Source organism: Mustela nigripes, chromosome X, assembly GCF_022355385.1.
Source record: "Mustela nigripes isolate SB6536 chromosome X, MUSNIG.SB6536, whole genome shotgun sequence".
Lineage (NCBI taxonomy): Eukaryota > Metazoa > Chordata > Mammalia > Carnivora > Mustelidae > Mustela > Mustela nigripes.
This window is the reverse complement of record NC_081575.1, coordinates 111,801,000-111,824,019: the sequence shown is the minus strand read 5'-3', so window position 1 is coordinate 111,824,019 and position 23,020 is coordinate 111,801,000. Positions and strand designations below refer to the sequence as shown.

The window sequence follows — 23,020 nt, the reverse complement described above, 5'->3', positions numbered from 1 at the left end:
TCTGAGCTTATTAAACTCAAACTTATACGACAATAATATTATTCTAATAATACAAGCAATTATTTAATATTTTATATAATACTGAAATATCATAATAAAACAAGGGCAGATTTTTACATTCAGCATAGTGGGTAATGATTTATGTAACATAAAGGGAGAAGTGCTGTGAAACTTTCCAAAATAAATGTAATACCTCTTCTATGTTCATGTCTACAGTTCAACCATCAGACAGTTTTTCTTTGGATTCAGCATTACCTCTCTTCCTATGTTCCACTTTAAAAGCCAATAACCTTGAAAAGAATAATACATAAATTTACTAACATGTCAATACAAAGGTGGTTATCAGACACTATACTTTCTCGACAGGATATGACAAGCCTAAAAGGCCTCTGAGCCCAAGAAAGAAGGGTGGAGATGGAGAAGAAATGAGTTCAGAAACAGAAAGCAGGATGGTGGAACTGGTTAAAAGATAAACCAAAGGCAAACTGAAAGTCCCTCCCAAGATAATTCCTACCAACCTCAGATTTCACAACCTCATAACTTGGCCTAGTCTCAGGACAAAAAAGAAAAAAGAAAGAAAGAAAAAAAAAAAAAAGAAATTCCACAGACACATCTCATAGCATACAGATATTAAGATTAAAGGAGAGGGACACCTGGGTGGCTCAGTCAGTTGAGCGTCTGCCTTCGGCTCAGGTCATGATCCCGGGGTCCTGGGATCGAGTGCTGCGTGGGGCTCCTGCTCAGCGGGGGATTGCTTCTCCCTCTACCTGCCTCTCCCCCCGCTTGTGCTCTCTCTCTCTGACAAATAAAATCTTTAAAAAAAAAAAAAAAAAAGATTAAAGGAGAAATGCCAAAATATGATAAAAATAGGTAACTCCTAAAAGGGAGGCACTACAAGGTGAGCATTGTAGACAGGATTTTCAGAGGGCTAATATTTCTCACAAAGAAACTGAGACATCCTCTTGAAAACTTTACCTGAAAGAAAAGTCTTTCCAGTTATAATGAACTTACAAACTAGAAGGACTGAAAAAGTTTTCCAACTTTTTTAGTGAAAACAGATCTGTTTTAAGTGGATGTCCAAGTCCTCCTTCAACTCACATTACTCCAGAACAAGCAGAAAAAACTAATCTGCGCCTGATAACTTAAAAAAAAAAAAATGAAGAAAATAAAAAAGAAAGAAATGTCAGAGTAGCTTGCCAAGAGTCCTTTACAGGTAGTTCTTCTTAGAGATGGCAAACAGGAAGACAGACACTGGCTCAGACCAGCCACAAATGAAACTCCTACTCCTTCTGAAAGGTATGTATCACCTGTGGCACACTCAGCCACATAATCAATCTGAGGTAGACTGACTGTACCAATTCTCCACCTGTCCCTTTTCCATGACTTCTGCCATGTGATTCTGTAGTTCATCTCACTGAAGACACAGGACCTATTTCTTCACACCTTCAGTCTTCAAACCCAATCTTCAAACCCACCCATGGGTTTCGCCCAAGAGATGAGGCCTAGACCACAAGAGGCCTTGCAAGTTCCCACTTGCTCTCTCATATACCTCTGAAACTGTCCTGAGAACATACCCAGAATAGCCTGCTGGAGGGTGAAAGTCGTGGAACAGCCATAATCAATGTGGCTGAAGTCAGCCTTAATCACCCAATAGCCAACTGACCCCCAGATAAAAGTGCAAGCCCACCAAAGACTCTCACACACATGAGTGAATCAAGCCATGATCAGCCAAAACCAACCTTTAGGAACCTACAGTCAGCCAAGTCCCAGACGTGAGTGAGCCCAGCCCAGAGCAGCACAGCCACCTACCTAACCACCCCAGATGTGTGAGCAATAGATCTTACTGTTGATTTAGACTAAGGGTTTGTGCTTGTTCATGAAGCAGCTTTACCGGGGCAATGGATAATTGGTACAGGGTCCTAGCTTCTAGGCTCCATCTTGTTTTGGAGCATCCAGAAAATCAAAGCCACCATTATCATACCTGACTACTCAATGGTTTTATGGGGCAACCAATTCACTTCTTGTAGCATTTTCCCTTTGTCTCCAAAAGGATGCAAGCACGGGGGTAACTCTGTGGTTATCTCCCTTGGCATCTTTCATCAGTAAACCAGTCCTAACCACATGAATCATGAAGATAATGAAAGAAAGAGGAAAGTATATGCCTATTAAAGATACTTGGTGGAGGGGCACCTGGGTGGCTCAGTGGGTTAAGCCTCTGCCTTCGGCTCAGGTCATGATCTCAGGGTCCTGGGATCGAGCCCCACATCGGGATCTCTGCTCAGTAGGGAGCATGCTTGCTCCTCTCTCTCTCTCTCTGCCTGCCTCTCTGTATACTTGTGATCTCTGTCAAATAAATAAATAAAACTTTGAAAAAAAAAAAAAAGATACTTGGTGGTAGCAGAGAATGGTTTATATAAAAAATTGTAATGAAATATGTACACATGCATGGAAAAGTACCCCAAGGTACCTTACATACTGAGGCTGCCAAAAAGTATTTTCCTAGGATGCTAGGTGAGATTATGGGCTAATGCTCTTTTTCTTGCCCATGGTATCTGACTTCCCTGAACATGAATTTGTAGTTTAAAAAGAGAGAAACATAAACCACGAAAGAAACAATAAAACTTCCGAAGAAAAAAAGAGCAAATATTTAAGTTTATTTTCAGGGCTTGAGCAGGTTATTATCATTTGTAGTTTATTTTGAGTCAATTATGCAGAACTGTTGAATGAAAATTAATTAGCTAAAATTTCTAAAGCAAAAATCAGGAGAAAATTTTGAAAAACAAACATAAACCCTTGAAGGCATATAAATAATTGCCAGGTGAACACAAATTTGCAATGTTTTTAAAAAGGACAATGTACAAGCATTTTCTAATAAATTTTTGCCTAGAGCAGGGTCAGCAAATTTCTTCTATAAAGAGCCTGATAGTAAATATATGAGACTTTTCAGGACAGATTGTCTCTGTTACGACTACTCTGCCATTATGGCACAAAAGTGGCCATAGACAATCTGCGAATAAAGGGGCATGAATGTGTTATAATAAAACTTTATTTATAAAATCAAATAGCAGGCCAGATTTGGCCCACACCCGTAGTTTGCTTACCTCTGGCCTAGACAAATTGGTGCCATAGCAACAAGAGCTTAAGATCATACTGACAACTTATGTCATAGTGATGAAATGTTCTCTGCTCCTGACAGTCCTTTGTCATACTTTTGCCTGATGTCAAATCCTTTTCCTTCTTTATGTCTCAGTTTCCTCTTCAAGAAACCTGAGACTGCTTACCTTAGAAGTATGTTCTAATCACCTATTTATTTGTACTTCTCCTCCATGAGGGCAAAAACACCTAAAGGCAAGATTATATACTAATCACTTTTATATCCTCAGAGCCTGGAAGAGAACCTGAACTGTAACAGATTCTCAATAAATGAATGTGAAGTGAGTGATTCAGTGAAACACAATTGTATCAAGAGAAATGAGAAGACAAGACACAGACTGGGAGAAAATATTTGCAAATGACATCTCTGAGAAAGGACTATTAACTAGAACACACAAAGAACTCTTAAAACCCAACAATAAGAAAATGAACAACCCAATTTAAAAAATGGGCAACAAATCTACACAAACACCTCACCAAAGAAGACTACAGGGTGCCTGGGTGGCTCAGTCATTCAGTGTCTGCCTTCAGCTTAGGGATCAGAATCCCAGGTTGGGCTCCCTGCTCAGTGGGGAGTCTGTTTCTCCCTCTCCCTCTGCCCCTCCCTCCTACTTGTGAGCTCGTGCTCTCTCTCTCTTTCTCAAATAAATAAATAAAACCTTAAAAAGAAGAAGAAGAAGAAAAAGACGACTACAGAGGCAAATAAGCATATGAAAAGATGCTCAACATCTTATGTCATCAGGGAGACAACAACAGTGAGATACCACTACACTAACTATTAGAACAGCCAAAATCAAAAACACTGACAACACCAGATGCTGGTGAGAATGCAGAGCAACAGGAACTCTCTTTCTCTGCTGGGGATATTGCAAAATGGTACAGCCACCCTGAAAGACAGTTTGGCAGTTTCATACAAAACTAAACATACTCTTTTTTTTTAAGATTTTATCTATTTATTTGACAGAGAGAGATACAGAGAGAGAGGGAACACAAGCAGGGGGAGTGGAAGAGAGAGAAGCAGGCTTCTGGGTCACCAGGAAGCCCGAGGCAGGGCTAGATACCAGGACCCTGGGATCATGACCTGTGCCAAAGGCAGACTGAGCCACCTAGTGCTCCTAAACGTACTCTTTTTATACAATCCAGCAACTGTGCTCCTTAGTATTTACTCCAAGTATCCGAAAACTTATGTCTACACAAAAACCTACATACAGGTTGTTTATAGCAGCTTTATTTATCATTGCCAAAACATGGAAGCAACCAAGATGTCTTTCAGTAGGTGAATGAATAAACTGTCATATACCCAGACAAAGGAATATTACTTTGTGCTTAAAAAAAAAAAAATTGATCTATCAAGGTATGAAAAGACATGAAAGAAACTTAGATGCACACTACTAAGTGAAGGAAGCCATTCTGAAAAGACAACATACTGTATTATGCCAACTATATGACATTCTGAAAAAGGCAGAACTATGGAGACAGTAAAAAGATCAGTGGTTATCGGGAGTTAGGGACAAGGGGGAGGGATGAATAGGGGGAGCACAGAAGGTCTTTAGGACAGTAAAAATACTCTGTATCATATTATAATAATAGATACATGTCATTACACATTTCTCAAAATCCACAGAATATACAACACCAAGAGTGAATCCTAATGTAAACTATAGACTTCGGGTGATAATGATGTGTCAAAGCAGGTTCATGTATTATAATAAATACTCTGGTAGGGAATGCTGACGGTGGAAGAGGATGGGCATGTGTGGGGCAGGGGGGTATGGGAAATCTCTGTATTTTCTGCTGAATTTTGCTATAAACCTAAAAGTGCTCTAAAACATAAAGTCTAGGCTAAAACACAAATATATCCTCACATCATTATTCCAAATGCTCACTCAGCCTTTTTCTATGGCCTTTAGGAGACATTAAAAGTTAATTACCCCATGAGGCAATGATTTCTTAGATCTGACACCAAAAGCACAAGTGGCAAAAGAAAAAATAGATAAACAGGACTTTATCAAAATTAAAAACTTTGTGCTGCAAATGTTATCATCAAGAAAGTAAAAAAACAACCCATAAAATGGGAGATTATTTTTTATAAATCATGTATATAATAAGGGACTGGCATCTAGAATAGGTGAAGAACTCTTACAATGCAATAATCAAAAGACAAATGCACCAATTTTTAAATGGGTAAAGGATTTAAATAGACATTTCTCCAAAGATGACATTCTTAGTATAATAATAATGATGATATAATTCATTATATGTTTAAAAAGCATTAAAATCATCCAAATAATTAAATAAATATGGAGAGAGGCTGATAATAAAACACAATATTGGGGCACCTGGGTGGCTCAGTGGGTTAAGCCTCTGCCTCCCCCTCAGGTCACAATCTCAGGGTCCTGGGATCGAGCCCCACATCAGGCTCTCTACTCAGCAGGGAGCCTGCTTCCCCCTCTCTCTCTATGCCTGCCTCTTTGTCCACTTGTGATCTCTGCCAAATAAATAAATAAAATCTTTTAAAAAAACAAAAACAACAATAACAAAACATACTATTAAGAGAGAGTGCACTAAGTAGATACATTTAGGAAAAACCTTATAATCTTTTATCCCCACCACAGTACAATTTTTTTCTTTTACTTGTTTATTTTTAATTCTAGTATAATTAATATGCAGCGTTATATTAGTATCAGGTGTACAAAACAGTGTTTTAACAATTCTATACATTACTCAGTGCTGATCACAGTATGTGTACCCTTAATCTGCTTCACCCATTTTTTTTTTGAAGATTTTATTTATTTATTTGACAGAGAGATAGAGAGAGCACAAGTAGGCAGAGCGGCAGGCAGAGGAAGAAGGAGAAGCAGGCTCTCCACTGAGCAGAGAGGCTGATGCGGAACTTGATCCCGGGACCCTGAGACCATTACCTGAGCTGAAGGCAGAGGCTTAACCCAATGAGCCACCCAGGTGACCCCCCTTTTAAAAATTTTTTAATTTTTTATTAACATATAATGTATCATTAGCCCCAGGGGTATAGGTCTGTGAATCACCAGAAGAACCTGCTTTTTTGTTGTCTTTTTCTTTGTTTCCTGAATGTCACATATGAGTAAAATCTGGTATTTGTCTTTCTCTGACTTATTTCACTTATCATTATACTCTCTAGATCCATCCATGTGATTGCAAACAGCAAGGTTCCTTTCTTTTTTACGGCTGAGTAATATTCCATCACATGTGTGTATATGTGTATATGTGTGTACATACATATATGTATACGAATATACATTGTGTGTCTGTGTATATGTATGTGCATATATGTATACATGTGTGTACACACACATATATAGTCATCCCGCTTCTTCTTTATCCATTCATCTATGGATGGACACTTGGGCTGCTTCTATATTTCGGCTATTGTAAATAAGGCTGCAATCAACATGCAAGTACATGTATATTTCTTAATTAGGGTTTTCATATTCCTTGGGTAAGTATCCAGTAGTGGAATTACTGGATCATGTCATAATTCCATTTTTAGTTTTCGGGGGAATCTCCATACTGTTTTTCCACAATGGCTGATCTAGTCCGCATTCCCATACCAACTATGCACAAAGGTACCTTTTTCTCCACATCCTCACCAACACTTGTTTGTTGTAATGTACAATTTTAATAGTGACTATATATAATATAGTATATATTATATAATATATATATTATATATATAATATAGTATATAGACTATATATATAATAGTGACTATATATGATTTTATTTATTTATTTGACAGACAGAGATCACAAGTAGGCAGAGAGGCAGGCAAATAGAGAGGGAGAAGCAGGCTCCCCGCTGAGCAGAGAGCCCTGTAGGGGCCTAGTTAGTCACAGCGACTCCATCTTGGTTAAACAGCCATTTTGTTGTTTATGCAGTAAAACTTAAAATGACCCTGCCCCCCACCCACCCCGGGGAACTTACTTAAAAGCAAGTCTGGGAAACCAGTATAATATGGTCGACCAGTCCCTGATAACAGAGCCCAAATACAAGGATGGGTCAGGTCAGGTGGAGGTAACAGAGCCCAGAATGCAAGAATGAGTCAGGCCAGGTGGAGACATCCAATCAGTAAATCTCCCTAACCACCAAAGAATGTTTAGGTGCCAAACTAGGGCGCCAATTCTGACCAGAGTGATAGGCTAGTTCAAACAGCTACTATAGGGTAAATTGTAATTCAATTGGCCACGTGCATGTGACCTAACATGATTATGCAACTTTCTCTCTATGTTACAATCTCATTGGCCAGGCTCAACCACATGGCCTTTGCTCTATAAAAGCTAGTCTGTGAGGCTGGGAGTGGTCGCTCTCTCTGTAAGAGACAGCCCTGGCCCGTCTGTTTGATTCTCTGTGCTGGTGCGAAATAAAGCTTTGCTTGACCTTCACTTTGCATCAGTCTCGCTCTTTTGATCATGGACCCCATCAAGCCCAATGCAGGACTCGATCCCAGGACCCTGAGATCATGACCTGAGCCAAAGGCAGAAGTTTAACCCACTGAGCCACCAGGCATCCCCAATTCTAATTTCTGCAAAATTTTTCAGTGTGTACTCAGCCATAACATTAAGCAAAATAAGCTTTAAGAATTGTATTCAATTTTTTGTTATTAAAGAACCCCAAACCACTGCAGATATGAAAACATAGTGGGGAACTTCTAGGCCAATTTCTGCATGAAAGCTTGATGCTACAGAGGTAAGTGGAAAAGGAAAGCCTCCAATCTTTCGGACTGTGTCAAAAACACAAACACTCGTCCTCAATTTTGACACCCCTGGGCTAGAGAAACTGAAATGAATCCTGGCTGCACCAAAAGGGGAGTCTTGGGTTAAGAGCTGGGCAAGACCCAGACCTGTCTCTTCCTGCCGTCACACCACCAACAACAAACCTATGGGAACTGCCTTGATCTAAGCCAGAGTAGGAAAGGGAACATGTGCCAAATATTAAGTAAAGTTTGGAGTAATCAACTCTGAAGAGCAGTCATATACTTAGAATTTTTTTTGTAATATTTTATTCATTTATTTGACAGAAAGATCACAAATAGGCAGAGAGGCAGACAGAGAAAGAGGAGGAAGCAGGCTCCCTGCTGAGCAGAGAGCCCTACTCAGGGCTCGATCCCAGGACCCTGGGATCATGACCCGAGCCGAAGGCTGAGGCTTTAACCCACTGAGCCACCCAAGTGCCCCCATATACTTAGAATTTTGAATACTTTAAATTTTTTTTTTTTTTTTTTTTTTTTTTTTTTTTTTTTTTTTTTTTTTTGGGTCATGATCCCAGGGTCCTGGGATCGAGCCCCGCATCGGGCTCTCTGCTCAGTGCAGAGCCGGCTTCTCTCTCTTTCTCTCTCTCTCTCTCTCTCTCTCTCTGCCTGCCTCTCTGCCTACTTGTGTTCTCTGTAAAAAAAATAAATAAATTCTTAAAAAAAAAAAAATACTTAGAAGTTATCATTGTTATGTCTTAGGGGGGGCATTTTAATCCTTTTTGGTCTAAGACAGAGATGTCTAAATTGATAATAAAAATAAACTGTATTTTTATGTTTTTAAATGTTACATCTTTTTTTAAGTGTTAAAAATGACAATGTCAACTTTCCTTACCCACTTCACTGGTTATGAGTTCTATTTAAAGAAAACCTCAGGGACGCCTTGGTGGCTTAGTCGTTTGAGCCACAACCTTTGGCTCAGGTCATGATCCCAGGGTCCTGGGATCGAGTTCTGCACTGGGCTCCTTGCTCAGCGGGGAGCCTGCTTCTCTCTCTGCCTCTGCCTGCTTGTGCGCGCTCACGCTCTCTCTCTTTCTGACAGATAAATAAATAAATAAAATCGTTAAAAAAAAAAAAAAAAGGAAAGAAAGAAAGAAGAAAACCTCAGGTCCAAAATAGCATCGAGTAGGACAAGTCACCAAACCAGGGCCTAATACCATACCCTAATTGCATTTTCAACCTCCTACAGAAATGTAGTCTTAACTGGTCAGGAATCTTCTGCTAAACACCAATGAGGTAATCTGTCACATGGTCCTCTCTATCCCTAAAAGGAAGATGAGGTAATCTACTTCCTAAGACCCCACTGTGGCCAAATGATGGAGACCTCACCTGAAATAATTCATTTTTTGTGTTTATGACTTCCCTGTCTTACCTTTAAAAACCTTTCCCTTTCTATAGCCCTTTGGAGCTCCCCTCTACTTGCTAGAAGGGATGCTGCCCGATTCATGAATTATTTAATAAAGCCAATTAGATCTTCAAATTTTCTCAGTTGAATTTTGTTTTTTAACGGTTCCATTTCCCAACAGACATCCACTAATTAATTTTTGTCAATCTTCATAGCAAAGTAAACAGACACAGAATTGCAAAAAGCTCTCCATTAGTTTTTCAAAATGTCTCCAGAGTCTTTTTATTTAAACAGAAAAAGAATGCATTCCCTTTAAATGAAATAGCACTTTGATTAATCAAAAATAGGGGATGAAAACATTATACTGGGTCCAGTCAACCAACAGCCAGGCTTTGTTTCCATCTAATTAAAAAGTAAAAGAGAACCTGGTTTCCATTCCATTATAATTGCGTTCCTTTCAACAACAGTGTGATAAGCTGAGGAATCATAACAAAATGTAATTACTCAATTCTAATATTTTCAACATTCCAATTGTGTTTAATTCTATTCTAGACACTTCTTAAAGTTCTTGCATTACCCTCAACATTCTACCCTCAACAATCTTCCTTATTATCAGGAACTTCATAATTCCTAAAGCATTGGTTTCTGGCTTAAATAAGCATTTCACAAAAATTTTGCTCATATTAACTAGAAAAGAGAAAGTGATTCTATAATAAAAGAATATACAAAGATGCTTTGAGAAAAAAATTGTCAAAGACTTAGAAATGGGTAAAAGATTACAGAGTGTCCTTTCAGTGGAATGTTCGGCATTTTCCAGACAACCCTCCCAAGATGATTTAATTCTATAGGGGTGTGCAACTTTGATCGACTATGTTCCATTGATTAGGCTATCTTACAACTTTATTTTTTTACAACTTTTGAAAAAATATTTTATTTGAGAGAGAGAGGGAGGGAGAACGCAAGCACAAGCGGTGGGGGCGGGGGCGGGGTGGAGAGGGAGAAACAGACTCCCCACTGAGCAGGGAGCCCAACATGGGACATAGGACATGGGACACAGGACTTGATCCCAGGACCCTGGGATAGCAACCTGAGCCAAAGGCCTATGCTTAACTGACAAAGCCATCCAGGCACCCTATTTTACAACTTCCTAAGGTTAGAAGTTAAATTACAGAAAACTGTCAGTAATGCAAAAATCATTGCCATTGATTGAAATGTAAACTAAGGGGTACCTGGGTGGCTCAGTCATAAAGTGTCTGCCTTTAGCTCAGGTCATGATCCCAGAGTCCTGGGATGGAGCCCTGCATCAGGCTCCCTGCTTGGCCAGGAGTCTGCGCTCTCTGTGTCTCTCTGTCTCTCTCTCAAATAAATAAATAAAATCTTAAAAAAAAATAAATAAAGATTTTCAAAAAAATTTTTTAATGAAGTGTAAATTAATTTTGTCTGGTGGAAATATAATAAATTTCTGTGCTGTAGAAAGAATGACCTCAAATGTTAGTTTTATAGGACATATAGGACAGCACAGTCATACAAACACATACATCACATATATGTCATCATGTATATAATTATAGATATATCACAAGCCACGTGTGTAATCTTACATTTTCTAGAAGCATGTTAAAAAAGGTAAAAAGAGATGAAATTCACTTTAATAATATATTTTATTTAATTCAGTATGTTCAAAATATTGTCATTTCAATACATAATCAACTTTTAAAATACAAGGAATTTTTTATTTTTTTGTATGCTAAATCTTCAAAATTCAGTATGTATTTTACATTTACAGCACATCTCAATTCATTTTAGCCATAATTCAGGTGCTCAATAGCCACATACGTGGTTGGTTACTGGTTACCATACTGGATGGTGCAACTATAGTTTTTCTTTGTTTGCATAGGTCTGGATAGTTCAACCATTACATCTTCTCATGCAACCATTTGCTAAAACAGTTTTGATGTTAACTCTAGATATTTCTTCCTCACCTACCATATGCCTGGCTGTTCACTACTTACTAAGACAGGTATAAAAACTGTGTAATGAATGTCTCCTGCCATCAAAGAGTAAGGTGAGATAAGACATATAATCATTAAAAATTTAGAAAACAAGACATCAAATAAATGAATTCTTGAATTTAGTGAATAACAGATAAACAACAACAAAAAAATCAATACAGATATGCATAGTCAAGGAGGAGGAGACTTGGAAAGGGAGAAAGGAGCCACAGATATGCAAAGCTTAATAATAAACAGGATGAGGAAGGAAAGGTGTAAGTTAGCGTTTGGACAAAACAAGAAGTTACTGGCCTGATTTCATCAAAGTATTTGGTTCAGATCATGGTTTTTGTACTATGTGGTTGCTCTTTGGTAAATAAATTAAAATAGCTTTAGAATGAAAACAGATCTTGTATGTTATATATTGTGTGATCTCAACCCCGCCCTAAAAATGTATTTTAAAAGACAGGAAGAAAACATTCAAAAATGGTCCCTAGATAACTGGATTGATTATGGTGGGGCAGAGGATAATCCTGCTTCTTTTATTATACCTTTTTTTTTTCAATAATCATGTAATATTTTTATAATTAGAAAAAATATACTGTTTATAATATGTAAAGAAATTGCACTTATCTGATGGCTTCAGGAATTCATTTTTTGTTAAATTTCTTTTAAAGATTTATTTTTTCTTTTTTTTTTTTTAACTTTTTATTTATTTATTCATGAGAAACATTAAACTTGAGAAACAGAAGCAGAGGGAGAAGCAAGTTCCCCATAGAGCAAGAAGCCCAATGTGGGACTTGATCCCAGGATGACCTGAACCTAAGGCAGACGCTTAACTGACCAAGCCACCCAGGCACCCCTAAAGATTTATTTGTTTGAGAGAGAGACAGAAAGGTTTCCAGCAAGTGGGGGGAAGGGCAAAGGGATAGGGAAACAGGCAGACTCCCCAATGAGCCAGGAGCCCAGCATGGGGCTTGATCCCAGGACCTGGGACCATGACTTGACCTGAAATCAAGAGTTAGATGCTTAACCAACTGAGCCACCCAGGCACCCCGATGGCTCCAGAAATTCTGAAACAAGATTGTACAAATAGGTATGTCTAACCATTCCAGTATGTTCTCTTAATGTTTTAAAAACTAGAACAAGAGTCCACGGCTTTTCATAACACATATTCTAGAACCACTGGCTATTGGACTGATAAACTATGGAGTAAGCTCTCACCCATTTTCCATGAATTTTGCCTGGCAATTGTGAGAAGAGTCAAGTATTTAGAGGAAGAAGAAGGAGGAAGAAGAGGAGGAGGAGGAGAAGAAGAAGGAGAGTCTCCAAGTATTACTCAAGTTAATCAATGACCATCTAGGGTTGATTTTACTTATGGAAAAGCAACTTGCTAAAGGTGACTGCCTCATCTGTTAAGTAAGGTTCATGGCTAATGGTTTTGACAAGTAAAGCTGTTCAACTGCCCCAGGTGGCTCACTTGATCACTCATCCTCTGCTAGCCATGCAACTGATGGAAATTTTAAACATAGCTTGCATCTTGACCTTTGTCTTTATGATTTAGTTTGTCATATTTTCTAGTTACCTTGACCACATAGCCTTTGAAGAATAATGGGATCCTTTACTTGTGCTTTGCCTACTCTAACTCTAGCACAATCATTAAGCATATCTTATCCTTATTTGCTTTTGATATTTACTAATTACTATTAACCACTGCCCTTTGTCTACTTCATTCTCTCGTTCAGATTCTTTCCACCTAACTCAGCTATTTCTTGTCCTTTCCGCACATTCTTCTGCTTTAGCTCAGTAGTTTCAAGTTGACTTCTTGAAATGAGTCTGGCACAATTTCAAAATGCTAGAACATTTAGTAGATTTATAATGAGATGGCTCTTTAAGTGTGATAACTCCTTATCAATCAGTAAAGTTAGCAATATTTACTTATCGACCACTGTATTTATGGATTTATGGAACTACAGGGATTTTTGAAAGCAAAGGAAAACCTAAAGAAGTCCTGAATAGTTTGCTTATACTCACGGAGTGAAGTAGTGAGGGAAAAAAAAAGTGTGAATTATAGCATACAAATATACATGAGTTCACTACAGTTTATGCATGCTAATGAAAATAGGGGAAACAATATAAATATCCAACAGGGAAATGATGGAGGTAATTATATATATCTAGACTGAAATACCATGCAATTATTTGAGTACTAATTGTGATATCATTTACTTACCACGAATAGCCTTTTAACATTATTTGCTCTTACATATATGATCTCACTCACTTTCCTATCTCTGGATATTCAATGATCTTTTGTTACCTGGATAAGATACCTTTTCTATCCTCTCCCTGCCCCCAACAAATCTCCATGACTCCAAATCCAAATGCTACGCATTTATCAAGAAACATGTATTTAACAAGCATTTGTTGTGTACCCTGCCAACTGGCGCCTGCTCTCATGGGGCTCATGGTCAAATAATTACACTAGTATATGATTACAAACGGAATGAGTGCTGTGAAATAAAGAAATGGTTATAAAACACAGTAATCTAGGGAAGGCTTCCCTGTGGAAGTGACACCTGAGTTGGGATCCAAAACACAAGTAAGATTTATGAAGCACTGGAGGGGTAAGGTGAGGACAACGTGTGCTATGACCCTGTTACAGAAAATGCATCATATTTTCAGAGAATTGAGAAAAGGTCAGTTCGGCTATGACACAGAGAATGATGAAAAAGTACTCTGAGAAGAGGTGGAGCAGTAAGCAAGACTGGAGCTGTGTAAGACTGTGGTTTTTAATACAGAACAACGGAAAATCACTGAAGAACTTTAAGGTCAAGAAGTGGAGGGGGCATGTGATCATACTTGCACTTTGAAAAGATGATACTGACTTCAGTGTGGAGACTGGATTGGAAAGAGACCAGGGTGGACACTGGGAAACCAATGAAGAGTCTACCACACTGGTCTGGGTGATAGTTCTATCTTTACCTAGAGAGCAGGCTGTGGAAATTGAGAAAAAGGACAGAGATCTGAGAGGTATTTAAAAGATACAGTTACTAGGGCTTGATAATAGACCACAACAAAGAATGAAGGAGGGGCCCCTGGGTGGCTCAGCGGGTTAAGTCTCTGTCTTCGAATCAGGTCACCATCTCAGGGTCCTGGGATAGAGCCCCACATCGGGCTCTCTGCTCAGCAGGGAGCCTGCTTCCCCCCCTCTCTCTCTCTGCCTGACTCTCTGCCTACTTGTGATCTCTTTCTCTCTCTGTCAAATAAATAAATAAAATCTTTAAAAAAAAAAAAAAAAGACTAAAGGAGAGAAGTACCCAGGATGAATCCTGGGTTTCTGGCTTCTGGAATCAAATGAATGGTGGTGTCATTCATTAGAAGATAAGGTTCAAAACCTATGATCGTGACTTTGGTTAAGTTTGACCATCCCATCATGGGCTTATAGATAATTACTGAAATAACGGCATAGATGAGAAGACCCAGGAGAAAAGGATCGGGTGATAAGAGAGAAAAAGTCTGAACTGAGCCTTGAAGAACCTCAACACTAGATGAAAGATGCAACCACAGAGTCAGAGAAAGAACAGTCGGAGAGAGGAACAAAACCACCAGAGTGCAGCGCCTCCAAATCAAGAGAAAGTGTGTCAAAAGTCTTCCATAGGGGCACCTGGGTGGCTCAGTTGGTTAGGCATCCGACTCTTGATTTCAGCTCAGGTCATGAACCTCGGGATCCTGAGATCAAGCCCTGCATTGTGCTCTGCACTCAGCAGGAAGTCTGCTTGAGGAGTCTCCTTCCCTTCTCCCTCTGCTCCTCCCCGGGCACATGCTGGTGCTTTCTCCCTCTTTCTCTCAAATAAATAAATCTTTTTTTTTTTTTTAAAGCCTCCCATAATATTCCCAAACAATGGTGAATGGTCAGCCCAAAAACTTCTAGCTAAGCCTTTTTCATAGCACCTTTTCCTTTTTATTTTACTTCATATTCCTTTTCACATGTATACTATAGCTATTTGTGTACGTATCTTTATACCACAATTATAGTATAGGATCTTTAAAGGCAGAGACTGCTCCTTGTTTATCTTCGTATCTGTGATAAATTGTGCAGAATAATGAATATGTGGCACATTCAGTTATTATTTGGTAAATGAGTGATGAGATGATAAGCCATTCAAAATTTAGCTGCGAAGTAAAAAAAAAAAAAAAACCTGTAGTATTCAGCGATGTTAATGACTCACTCTGAAGTAAAGTCTTAGAGATGCACCATATTGAAAGAATCTAAGATAAGGACATGCAGTATTTTCAACAATAATCATTAATGCCATGGAAGCACAAAGAAAGCCAAATCTGTAGTCTACCTATAATTAATATAGCTACAGTCTACAGCATTGTTTGACATACACCTTTCAAAGATTGTTGGGACCAACAATCATTTCCAAGTCTGCAGTGATATATTAATCGCAGGCTGTAGTAGTCATGTGGTCAATTTACGTGACATTTCCTTCATTAAGAAACTTCAAAAGTTGTGGTGGGAAGGCAGAGGGGATTTCAGAAACCGTTTGAGCAGAAAAATTATTCATACCACTAGAAATCTGTGTCGAAAGCATGAATGTCATTAGATTAACTCAACTATAAGAGGTTGTCAACAGGTTTCCATGTGAATAATCCATTTATGTCTCTGCATTTACAGCCCTTTATTCCCACTGCTGGCCTCCCGTAACTCCCTTTCAGAAACAGGGTCCCATCAGTGTGGCCGGAGCATTTATGGAAAGCTTCATGAAAGTTTCAGACCTGAGTGGGCCCTGAAGAACGGGAAAACCTTTGGCAGATACAAGAAGAGTCAAGCACATTAGCGCTAAGCAGTGGAGCTGAGAAACAGTACGAGGCCTGGGAGATGCTGGCCACAGTAACAGACTGAGCTGGGACGAAGTGCAAGGTATGGTCTGGGGAGCCACATTAAAAAGGTTTGTGAATATTTGATACATGAGTTTAAATATTATTCTGCAGCTGGTGGAGCATCCGTGGTGCAATCCTCCTCAACTGGATAGGACGGGAGAAGGAAGAGAACAGAGTTGCAGCATCAGACATGGAACTCTTCCCAACTAAACAGGGCCCCTCCTGCTACAGTTGAAAACCACGCTGTCAGACAGAAACACTCAGATAAAACCCTTAAAGGCGAAGAAAGGCTCTTGACTGGGGTTTAACAGCAGCAAAGTGTTAACTTGTGGTTAAGAAACCAACCCTCTCACTCCCTGGCTTTGTATTCGCCTTTTTGTTATCTCATTGTGATGAGCTCTATACCTTCCCCCACAGTACTTTTCTCCCTCACTCTTTAGCTGAACAACAACTCAGTGAAAATCTTTTTCTTTGTATTTCCATGGCAGAGTGGATACAGACTGAGATTTCCCAGAATTACATTAGAAACCACTAGGAGAAAGAAAACAAAAAGATAAGAATAATGCAAAAAGAGTCAATTTTCCCAAGTACAGATCTGGGGTCCGAAGTTCCCTAAGATAGGTAATGTCATCAAAGCAGTGAGCCTGAGAGGTACCACTGTCAAAGAAGCATCTTCCAACCAGGAACCCCAATCTCTACATAAAGGGATGCAACCACAAGGACCACACAACTCTTACTAAACCCTCTTTCCGGACCCTCTTCCTTTCCAGTTTTCAGGCAACCCCAAATCCCAGGAGCTTTTCCCTATCCTACCTAAGAAGTCACTCTCCTACATGCTGTCTAATCCGACCATTCTGCCACCTTGACTCTATCTCTCTTCTACAAACCATCATACATATCACCTCCTAAAATATCACGAAGTCTGTGCTACAAACAACCATACCACTACACTTCTCTCTCTCTCTCTCTCTCTCTCTCTCAATCTCTTTCTGCACACCCCCCTTTCCCTCCTCAACCTGGGCCTTTTTTGAAAACTCTGCTGCATGAAAGAAAAGACCAAAGGTGGTGAATGTCATACTTTCACCTGAGAGTCACTGTTTCCACTTCTGCATCTGACTCTAAGCTATGTGACCACCAAGCTCTGCCCGCGCTTCAGCACCCAGGAAAAATGCCTATGTTCACAAATCCAACCACATTCTGTTTCAAATATCCCTTATCTGCTGGAGACCTCTGGCCAAGCTCCAGATTCTTGATGGAGGAACACACTTACTCAACATCTGAAGAAAGGCAGTGGTTGACGTGGTCTGAAGCATTGGGGTTTGGAACCAACAGCCAAGAAAGAATTCTTGAGATGTCTTTGGCATAGAAAGCATAGGGACAGGACCCGTGGGCAGAAAGAGCTGCACTGGGGTTGTGAGAAGTGCCTGACTGTATAAGAATTTTTAACCTATGAAGGGGAGACTAATATTAGGGCTCCAAGAATCTGAGTCTATAGTTTTCTGGAGATTGCTTTTTTTCTTGTAAATCATTAAAACAGTTGCAAACTGATGGAGACTCAGGTCCCGCATGACTGTGATCTCTATCAGTTCACCATTTGTTTTTTCCCTTCTTTTGTTCTAGGGCAGCCAGGAATCCCTGAGGAATGTCACGCACATTCCATCTTGGGAGAGGACTGCGGGGGCGTGTTAGCTTGTGCTTTGCCCTCGGCTTGCCTTCTACTCCCTCATCACTGGTGACGCACCCTTGAACACCCAATTAATGATACAGATCACATCCCCCAAACTGAGGTGGGAAACAAAGGCAGAAGAAAAGTTATTAAATTTCCTTACTATCTAGAGTCCACTGACGAGTCCTTGAAACAGGCAGAGTGACATTCCTCTATGGACTCAACTGCCTCCACATGAACACTTTGCTAAGGGCAAAAGGCAGTCCTAGCCTGACCGACCCCCACCCCCAACCAAGATCCTATAAGTCTACTTTAACATATAAAAATTCCTTTAGGAACTTCCTTTACCTCTAAACCCTCCAAGATATGTGCTGGCAATCATCCCCAAGCATACGGCCCACCGATATATATCTGAAGGGTCTCATGACTAAGGTTTTATTCGACGGTAATAAGTGACCTTTTCCCAACAACAGCTAGCCCCTCAAGGGCCTGGAAACCTTGCTTCAAAAATTCCTTAGAGACTTACACCATCCCTGACCCCCTCCCAACCTGCAAGTATATAATGGACCACTCCTCACAACCCCAGGGCAGCAGCTCCTTCTGCCCACGGGTCCTGTCCCTGTGCTTTAATAAACCACCATCCTGCACCAAAGATGTCTCAAGAATCCTTTCTTGGTCGTTGGCTCCAGACCTCACCCCACCAAACCTCACCCATATTCTAAAACTTCATCAAAACCACCTGCTCTGCCACCCCTGAAATAACTCTCTCAACATATTACACCTGCTCTACTTCCATCATGTATCTGGAAAAGATGTTATCATAGAATTTCACAATAACAATTCCTTTACTTTCTTAGAAGACTAAGATTCTGAAAGAAAGCTGAGCAACACTGAGAGGAAGGAGGAGAGAGAAAAACTTATGTAACTGAGTGGCAAAGGTCTGTTTTGAGAAGGACCTGTAAGTTTTTATGAACTTCCTTTCAGTGGATTTTTTTCAGCCAAATATATTAGAAAGTTACAGGTACGACAATGCCACCAGGAACTCTTAGTGTTCACCTGGAAGTGAGCACCAAGCATAATCTCCTACTCAGACTTGCAGCCACGTTGAAAAGGGAAATCAACTCTTGTGGTGGATCATTTCCAAACATGACCACCAGAAACTCCCTCTATCCCTGTACACACATGTCACTCCTCCCATCAGAGGGGGAGCCTATTTTCCCCTGGACTGGTCTTATAACTTGCTTTGGTCAATAAAATGAGACAAGAGTGACATTCTAGTACTCCTAAGAACTAAAAGAACTTTAAGGCCTTAAGAAGACTTGTAGTTTAAAAAAAAAAAAAAAGACGACGATGACTCGTAGTTTTGAGGCATCTGGATGGCACTGTCTGTTAAGCAACCAACTCTTGGTGTCAGCTCAGACCATGATCTCAGGGTCATGAGATTGAGCCCTGCATCTGGCTCTGTGCTCAGTGCGGAATCTGCTTGAAATTCTCTCTCCCTCTCCTTCTGCCCCTCCCTCTTGTGCATGCTCTCTCTCTCTTACTAAATAAATAAATAAATCTTTTTAAAAAGAGGAATTGTAGTTTCTGTTTTTGTGTTTTTGGGAATCAGCTAACTAGTTAAAAAGTTCAGGCTACACCGCAAAATAAGAGAGAGGCCTAACCAGCCCTAACCATTCCAGCAGAGGCCAGATGTGTATGTGACACCATCTTGGACATTTTAACCCCAGCTGAGCTCCCAGGTGAATACAGCCAACACCACATCTAGCAGAAAAACTACCTAGTGGAGCCCAGCCAACTCACAGAATCCATGAGAAATAAGAAGCTGTTATTGTCTTAAGCCATGAAGTTTTGAGGAAGTTTATTACACCATTACATAGATAACTGAGACTTATTTAAAAACTCAACCCATCTCAGTCAAGGATATTAATAAGTCTGGATCCCAGATAACTTCTTAATATGCCCAGTTTTTGTTTGAATGGTCCTTTTGTTACTTGTTCTATATTGATCTCAACCATGAACTCAAGACAGTTCTGACTTCAAATATTATGTCCTATATTTCCCATAAGAACAAAGTTTTTAGAACTTACTTTGAGTTCAGGAACTCTGACTACATTATTTATTTTATTCCCTTAATATATCTTTAACTTCCTCTGATTCTGAAGATACTTTGGATTTTATTATTGGCCTAAATTTTAAATTTCACTTTCAAAATGTCCAGTGTCTGTAGTTGCTGTGATAATCTCCCTTTGAATATGTTTTGCAAGTTTATTCATGCTTTTCAAATGTAAATTCAATGTGAGAGCAGTGTGTAGTTAGATAATAGCATTCATCAGATGTCACCACTGAAAGGGAAGGATTCTCAAGGGATTCAGCTCTAATCCTTCTCTCCTCCTTACTCTCTACAATCTGTGTATGACTTATTCAATGCCAGTGACTTCAATTAGCATATGTAAAATGATGACTCACAAAGCCAGACTTCCCATTTGGACTTCTCTCCTAGGATTCAGATACCGTTCCAAATGTCTACCAGGTATCTCTACTTGGATGTTCCACAGGCTTCCCCCGACTCAATGTCTCCAAATGAAACTCACTGTCCTCCAAAACTTATTCTTTCTTAATCCTTCACTCACTGAATAACGCATTCTTCCAGAAATCTGGCATGTGGGTCTCCCCACCAGAGCAGGAGCCCTAAGTCCCATTCATCTCCATATCTCTAAATCTTAGGGCTCACTGAGCATTCTTTCAATTAATAATCAATTAATAATTAAAGGAAAACTGTTTCATTCTGGTTTTAGTTACCCCAATAAGAAAGATCAGCTCCTGTCTAACCCAACTAAATGTGTCAATACTTTCAGCATCATCTAGTCATGTCCAAGGCAAGACTTTGTGAAGAATCTTCGCACCACCAGTAGGAAGAATGGGAACCAAATGAGCCACCCCAGGCCACATACGCTTGGGAAGATCTTGGCCTTGGGACACCCATGATGTACAGCCTCCTTTACCAGGACTAATAAAGTTCATTTGAAAAGGTTAAATGATGAACCCATTGTCTCAATTCCCAAGTCCCTAGGGGACCAGAACTCTGTTCTGAACAAAGCGTATCACCCTCCTAATTACAGGAATGAGGCATTTTCCTGGTAACTCATGCTGCCATGTCCCCAAGTTATTTTTGTACTTTATAGCTTCACAATATCAAATGGTGCTACCTTTTGGAAAATAAGATTTCAAGGTGATTTTTTTTCTGATTACAAATTCTAGCCAGTTCCAAGAATTCAATGTCAACTCAGTTCAAATTTACGGTTTCTTTAAGGCACTGTGATGTTAATCCCTCCTTATTGTTGGGTGATGTACACTAGCCTAAGTCCTGCCTGGCTCATTACGCCCCACTTTCATTCTGTGTAGCTCTGGAAGTCCAACCTGCTTCAAAGCCAAACCAGTCTGGGTCACAGGTATTTTGAGTTTGTCTCTACAGCCTAAATGTCTTTCATTTTCTTGGTGGGATGGTAAGTGACAGCTTTGTGGTCAGTATTTTTAAGACTTATGTCTATAGGGGCACCTGGGTGGCTCAGTTGGTTAAGCATCTGCCTTCAGCTCAGGTCATGATCTCAGATGATGGGATCAAGCCCCGAATCGGGCTCCTTGCCCTGGGAGCCTGCTTTTCCCTCTACCTCTGCCAGCCACTCTCCCCCCTCCCCACCAGCCGCTTGTGCCCACTGTCAAATAAATAAATAATTTTTTTTAAAAATATATGTATTTATTTAACAATAGAGATAAAAATTATCTCTGTAATAAATGCTTTTAGATTCCACATTAATTTATAGCATCTCAAATAATAAATGTTTTGATTTGACAATTTCTTTATGAAATCAAGCATAATCTCAGGTATACATGAGATATACTCTGAGTTTATAATTCTAATTTTTTTTAAGATTTTATTTATTTATTCGACAGAGATCACAAGGCGGCGGAGAGCAGGCAGGGGGAGGGGGAAGCAGGCTCCCCACTGAACAGGGAGCCCAATGCGGGGCTCAATCCCAGGACCCTGAGATCAAGATCTGAGCTGAAGACATAGGCTTTAAGCCACTGAGGCACCCCAGGTGCCTCTAAATTCTTAAAAGTAACTGTTTTTCATTCAAATACATTTGCTTTTCTGGAGTTTGGGGTGATTATAATGAGTTCATTCAAAATATTTATTATTGCCTTCCCTGCTGATAGTGCTCTTGCAAACATGGTGATTGTTCCTAAAACCTGCTAGATTTTCTGTAAGAAGTGTGGCAACCACCAACCCCACAAAGTGACACAATACAAGAAGGACAAGTATTCTCAGTATGCCCAGGGAAAGAAGCATTATAACAGTAAGCAGAGTGTCTATGATAGGCAGACTAAGCCGATTTTCTGGAAAAAAAAAAAAAACCCTAAAACTACAAAGAGGACTGTGCTGAAGCTTGAATGTGTGGAGTCCAACCACATATCTAAGAAAATACTGGCTATTAAGAGACACAAGAATTTTGAACCAGGAGGAGATAAAAAGAGAAAAGGCCAAGTGATCCAGTTCTAAGCTTCATATTTGGTTTTATGAAGCCGATAAAATCTTGAAGTTATGTTCAAAATGAAAAAAAAATTCTCTTTATTAAAATAGCACTTGCTAATCTCATAACATTTGAATAAAAAAAGAAATTTAATCTCCCTGAAAATAATTTTTGGCATTAAAATTCATTACATCTGTTTACATAGTTATGGGGAAAACTCAACAAAAACTACTGATCTATTTAACATCTTGTGCTTGATGAAACACATTAGAACACGAAATACCATACTTTGGAACAGAAAAACACAGTCAAAAGACAGGTCCTTTCATTACCAGGCTGTGTTACACTACTTTTATAATAAATCTTATCACCCTCTCCCCATCTTTCGCCTTTCCATATACATAGCCTATAAAACTGTGCGATTGTAAACTGAACTAACTAGGGAGGGAAAATTTAACACATCTGTGAAATGAGCATTATAAATAAATCAATGCCAATGTGCTATCAGCAAAGGTCTTAACAGATCCACTCTACTTAATGAAATAAAATGAACACAGTAACAGATTTACATGAGAATGGATAAAGTTCAAATATCAGAAAATAACAATTCAGTTTAGCAAATCTTTTCATTAAATTCTAAAAGTATTCTTTAGATCTTTA

The 23,020-nt window shown here is 39.4% G+C and overlaps 1 pseudogene; it reads left to right on the top strand.

The window, feature by feature from the left end:
* The first annotated feature begins 22,059 nt into the window (after nucleotides 1-22,059).
* On the top strand, nucleotides 22,060-22,389 carry LOC132007500 (large ribosomal subunit protein eL42-like; annotated as a pseudogene).
* Nucleotides 22,390-23,020: the final 631 nt, after the last annotated feature.